At 33.5% G+C, this 6,252-nt stretch overlaps 1 pseudogene; it reads left to right on the top strand.

The window, feature by feature from the left end:
- Positions 1-1,404: 1,404 nt before the first annotated feature.
- On the top strand, positions 1,405-4,402 carry LOC150035669 (leucine aminopeptidase 2, chloroplastic-like; annotated as a pseudogene).
- The last annotated feature ends 1,850 nt before the right edge of the window (positions 4,403-6,252 follow it).

Here is a 6,252-nt window from a genome sequence, read left to right on the forward strand (position 1 = left end):
AATGACATAATTACCAAAAGTAACCTAAATTTTTCTATTTCTAAATCTTCCCTATATTTTATTTCTCCCTCTCCATCTCACCCTCTCTTACCTTATCTCAAATATAATATTCATCTTTGGCAAATTGATCTCTTCTTCTTTGCTTATTGGTTCACTACCAAAGGCACAACATTCACTTTCTTCTTCTTATTCCTTTGAGATTTAGCTCTTTTTATTGCTCATTTTCCTCCTTTTGCTCTCTTCTTTTGTTGAAGGAATTGAGCTTCCATGGCCAACATAATTCCTCCAACTCTTGGTCTTACTCGTCCTGGTCCCAGCAACGCCCCTAAGGTTTGTAAGACATACCAAATTTTATGTGTTCGTCTATTTCTTGTTTTTGCATTTCTTAATTTTTGGAAGCCCTTTTGCTTGTTTGACCTTTTTGATAGGATTAAATATACATACATCATTAATTCATTTTGATTCACGGCTTTTTTACTTACTTTCGAGTTTTTAGTGGTAAAGATGTTTAAATATATAAGTAAGACGGTTGATATAAGGTTCTTTTAATGAAAAGTTAAAGAAAAAATTATGTGGCCTTTAACTTATTAAAATGTGAAAACAATATAATTCATATCTATATACTATATTAAATTAAGGTGACTACGAGAGAACTTTTAACTTTCCTTTTTGCCGTTATATCATTCGATAAATCTTATCTTGTCCTCTATACTATATTATAAGGAATTAAGAGTTTGAGAATTTTTAACTTCCCTCGTTGCCCTCAGATCTTTTCATAAGGCCTATTTTTCTCTCAAAATCATTTCCTTTGTGTTTTGTACATACCTTATGTTCCTTTTTTTCTCTCTTTAGTTTTACATTATCTTTTCGTCATTAGATCTTCTACCATTCCTATTTTGTCTTCATAATCTTTCATTTTTATTTACATCTTTTCTACTTTTTTTGTTTTTCCCTTTATGGAGCCTCTCAATTGTTTTTTTAACAAATATACAAATCCTTTTAACATAATAACTACATTTAATTTCTTACTATATGCATCGTACACATATTCCCTGTAAATGGGTTTTATTTGGTCTATTTGTCCTTTTTGCATGTAGAGAGAAAAAAAAACTATTTTGCATTTTATAAGTTGAACTTTATTATTGCTAGTAATTATTGAACACTTGATACTGATTCCATTTCTTTAGTCATTTTTTTTTTTCTTTTTCTTTTAAGAGTAGTACCACACTTTCTAAAAGAAGCCATTATTAAAAAAATTCTTCCAAGCACTGCAAAATGATTTTCCTTAAATCAGTTTCCAAATACTTTGAAGTAAGAAAAATCTTTACTTGAAAATTTTGAAAAGTATTTCCACGTTTCCATCGTTATAAGCTTTTGCATATTCTAAGTAAGAGTTATCTCAAACACACCTTAAATCAGAATCGACTACATTCTTTTTTCATCTTTAAAGTACTCATATGTTTGTCATGAAGTACTAATACAATATGTTGCCTGTATGTTAAAATGTCTCAAAGATAACTTTTACCGCAAAAGACATTGATGTGTTGGAATGGAATGGAGACTTGCTTGCTGTGGGTGTGACAGAGAAAGATGTGGTCAGAGATAAAAACTCCAACTTTAAGAATCCACTTTTACATAAGTTGGATGCAATCTTGGGTGGATTGTTGGCCCAAGCTTCCTCAGAGGAAGATTTCTCTGGAAAGTAAGGCCAATCTGTTGTTTTAAGAGTTTCTGGCTTGAGCTTTAAAAGGGTTGGTTTATTTGGGCTTGGCAAGTCAGCTTCTAATATAGTAGCCTTTGTTGGTCTAGGTGAGGCCATGGCAGCAACTGTAAAGAAATGCATATACTTTCTTGCTAGTGGACAATGGTACCAAAAATGCATTTTTGCATTTGTACCCTTGAACTGATATTAAGTTTCAACTTGATATAACATGTCATAGTTTGAGACCATACATGATGCTGACTTTGTGAAATTACATCCATATGATTAGTTGAATTGGCAGCTGAGATTTTAAAGATTACCCAAAAGTACAATGATGTTCTTTCTGCAAGAATTTTCAATGAAGAAGAAATCATAGAAATGAAGATGGGGTCCTATCTTGGTGTGACTGCAACAGCCACTGCAAATCCTCCCAAGTTTATCCACTTATGTTACAAACCTCCCAGTGGACCTGTATCAGCCAAATTGGGTTTAGTTGGTAAAGGAATTACCTTTGACAGGTGATTATACACATACCATGCTGAGAATTTAATTGAGAAGCACTTCAAAAGTATTTTTATGAGTGTAAAGTCTAACATCAAAGTGGTTTGTTGCTCAATACTTTTAAAAGATACTCATGATCAAAGAACTTTTGCTGAAAATGACCTTAATCATACCATAAATACTCAACATAAGATTCTTGGTGTAATGACATTTGTGCATTAGGCATATCAACATCTTTACTGCTGTGATATTTGGTTTGAGATGTGGTTTATATTCTACCTTCATCACAAATTTCTTAGTAATTCTTTGAATTTTCTTTTCCATTAGTGGTGGTTACAACCTTAAAACAGGAGCCAACAGTAACATTGAAACAATGAAAAATGACATGGGAGGGGCAGCAGCAATTTTTGGTGCAGCCAAAGCCATTGCAGAAATTAAACCTCTCGGTGTAGAGGTAAAACATTATCAGATCTATCACTCATTTTCATGTAATTAATTTTATTAATAGGTCTAATTGAGGGCTTGGTTTGTTGTTCCCAAACAGATTCATTTTGTTACTGCTGCCTGTGAGAATATGATAAGTGCAACTGGCATGAGACCTAGTGATATTGTCACTGCTTCAAATGGAAAGACAATTGAGGTATACTCTATATTCTTTGGTTAAGATCTAAGAAGAAAAGAGGATTTAATCTTAAACTATATTTTTGCTCCCTCTTTTTTTCTTTCATTACAACCATGGTAAGGTACCTACTTAAACTATTATCTTTTTTTGTGGCAAAATTTTCAGGTTAATAATACTGATGCTGAAGGCAGACTTAGCCTTGCTGATGCATTGATATATACTTGTAAGCTGGGTGTTGATAAGGTAAATATATAATTATAAGTTAGTATTTTAAGTTTTATGAGCCAAATAATTAGATATGTCATTGTTAATAGTTTTCGACATTAGATCTAATGTAATTCAAATTGCTTTGCAGATTATTGACTTGGCTACGCTTTGTATAACTGCTCTTGGGCCTTCAGTTGCACGTATGATAACCTTCCCAACAACTTATGCTTCATTTTCAATTAAGAGATAATAACATAAAACTAAAGTAACGACAAATAAAAGAGTAACACAAGATGTGTGGTTTGTTCACCTTTCTGACGTGGAATCCTCAACACATTCCCTTTTACAATTGTGCTCTCTTTGAGTTCATCATTCCTAGGTCGAGTACTTGTTTTGATTTTATGGACTTTGATACCATATTAGACATATATGGAGTTTCATCTCAAAATCAATTTGCAATGAGAAGAGTCTAATTCATGTATCGTTTTGATGTGTGATCCTCAACAAATAGATCGAGGAAAAGTTGGAAAAAAAAAGCGTTTTAATTGATGTATATGAAGTAATCAAAATGTATAACTAGAGACACATTGTTTGTGAAAAGAAGAGTTCTTTCTTCTCCCTCTTTTGGAATAGTTAGTGAGAAGGTTACTATTTAAAGTTAGAACACAAGAATGAACAAAGAATTGGAAACTACAAAAGAGTCTCATATGCATCATCAATAGAAAAATGTGATTGTTACAAATTTCCTTTTTGTTTCCAGGTGCCTTTACACCAAATGAAGACCTAGCAAAAGAGGTATTTACTGCTGCAGAGAGGAGCGGTGAGAAACTATGGAGGTTGCCATTAGAGGAAAGTTATTGGGAGTCAATGAAGCCAGGCATTGCTGATATGATCAACACTAGTCCTAGTCAAGGAGGTGCAATAACAGCTGCTTTGTTTCTGAAACAGGTGGATATTATCTTCTAATTTCTTCAACTGCACAAAAAACGAGAAGATTTTATCTTCCATCTCTTTTGCTCTTTCATCCTTCATTTATGTTTTTACCAACCAAAAGGAAATTTTAAACAGATGATCCTTTGGATAGATTTATGCCTTGAATTCTAAAACTTGGAATTATATGTTTGTAGTTTGTTGATAAAAATGTCCAATGGATGCACCTTGACATTGCTGGCCAGTTTGGAATACCAAGAAGAGTGTTGCAACTGGATTTGGTGTTTCCACATTAATGGAGTGGGTTCTAAAGAATGCTTCTTAAGAGGTCCAAGGGTGGCAAGAATCTCAATAATAAATCTACAGTTCTAAGGTAGATGCTAAGAGTTCTCAAGGGTTGTCAGCATTGAGTGATCAAATCTGAATAGAAGTTGTATTAAATAATTTCAATAAAAACTCTTGTTAAGGATTCTTGGCTATTCTAAGAGTTTTACTTTATTTATCATTTGTCTCATTGGTGTTTTACACTTCTATTTATATATTGCATCACTTGCAATTTAAATATAATTTTACGATGATGAAAACAACTCTCACTAAGAAAAAAATAAAAGAATATATTAAGGCATTTTACAATAAAAACAAGGTTAAATTATCAAAAATACCTTGAACTATGGGGTTGATTTTATTTTAATCCTTGAAGTTTGAAGTTTTTTCAAAAAAAGTTTGAAGGTTTTTTTTTTCCATTAAAATCATAGATGAAAAGGTTTTTGTATGCTTAAGTTTTGCTTAAGCGAACAAACCTATACATATACATATGGGAAGTAAATTTTGTGGTTAGGACTAGCAAAAGAATTATAAACGAAAGAATGGAAAATTAGTGGATGGCATTGAATGGAGGAATACAATAACAGATACGGTTCATATATGTGCCAATGTATCTTTTTTTCCCATTTATGTATTTAGATTTGTTTATGTTGAAAAAGAGAGAAGAAAGGGACACAAGATTTACGTGGAAAACCCTAGATCAGGGAGAAAAAGCCATGATAGAGACTGGTTTTTATTATTGATTTGATACACAAAGTACAAGAGAATAGGCCAAATAAATAGACTAGTGGGAAGCCCTAGGGTACATATAATTACTAAAATACCCCTAGGGTTACAAGCTATTTTTCGACATTCCCCCTCAAGTTGGGGCATAAATATCAATAAGACTCAACTTGCTGACACAATAATCAAAGCTTTGTCTCAGTAAACCTTTTGTGAGCACATCTAGGATTTATTAATTTGAGGGAACATAAGGAATGCATATACTTCTGTTGTCAAGTCTTTCCTTGATGAAGTGCCAGTCGATCTCAACGTGTTTTGTTCTATTATGTTGAACAGGATTATTTGCAATACTTATTGTTGCCTTATTGTCACAGAACAGTTTCATTGGGAGCTCATTGCCTTGATGAAGATCTGACAACACTTTCATCAACCAGATTTCTTCACATATCCCTAAACTCATGGCCCAATACTCAGCTTCAGCATTATTTATGGCCACAACTCACTGTTTCTTGCTCCTCCAGGTCACTAGATTACCCCAAACAAATGTACAATACCCAGATGTTGATTTCCTATCAATAACAGACCCTGCCCAATCAAAATTAGTGTAGGCTTCAATGCAACGTTTATCAGAATTCTTGAACATTAACCCCTTACCTGGTGTTCCTTTCAGATATCGTAGGATGCGTTCAACTATTGTCATGTGTTCCTCATAAGAAGCCTACATAAATTGACTGACAACACTAACTGCATATGAAATATCAAGTCTCGTGTGAGATAATTATATCAATTTTCCAACTAACCGCTGATACCTTTCTTTATTGACCGGGACACTGTTACCAGTATTGCTGAGCTTTGAATTATATTCAATTGGGGTGTCAACAGATTTGTACCCAATCATTTATGTCTCCTTTAGGAGGTCAATAGTGTATTTCCATTGGGATACCGAGATCCTATCCCTTGACCGAGCTACTTCCATTCCGATAAAGTATCTTAAGTTCCCCAGGTCTTTAATCTCAAATTCTTTGGCCATCTTTGCTTTGAGTTTCACAATTTCATCATCATCATCACCAGAGAGCACAATATCGTCAACGTACACAATGGGAATTGTAACCTTCCCTGAAGTTGACTTCTTTGTAAACAGTATATGATCTGAGTGCCCTTGGGTATATCCTTGACCTTTGTCAAAGGTGGCAAATCTGTCAAACCAGGCCCTCGGAGACTGTTTCAACCCATATAATGACTT

The sequence above is a fragment of the Benincasa hispida genome, chromosome 6 (genome assembly GCF_027475165.1).
Source record: "Benincasa hispida cultivar pf3 chromosome 6, pf3_genome.v1.1, whole genome shotgun sequence".
Classification (NCBI taxonomy): Eukaryota; Viridiplantae; Streptophyta; class Magnoliopsida; order Cucurbitales; family Cucurbitaceae; genus Benincasa; species Benincasa hispida.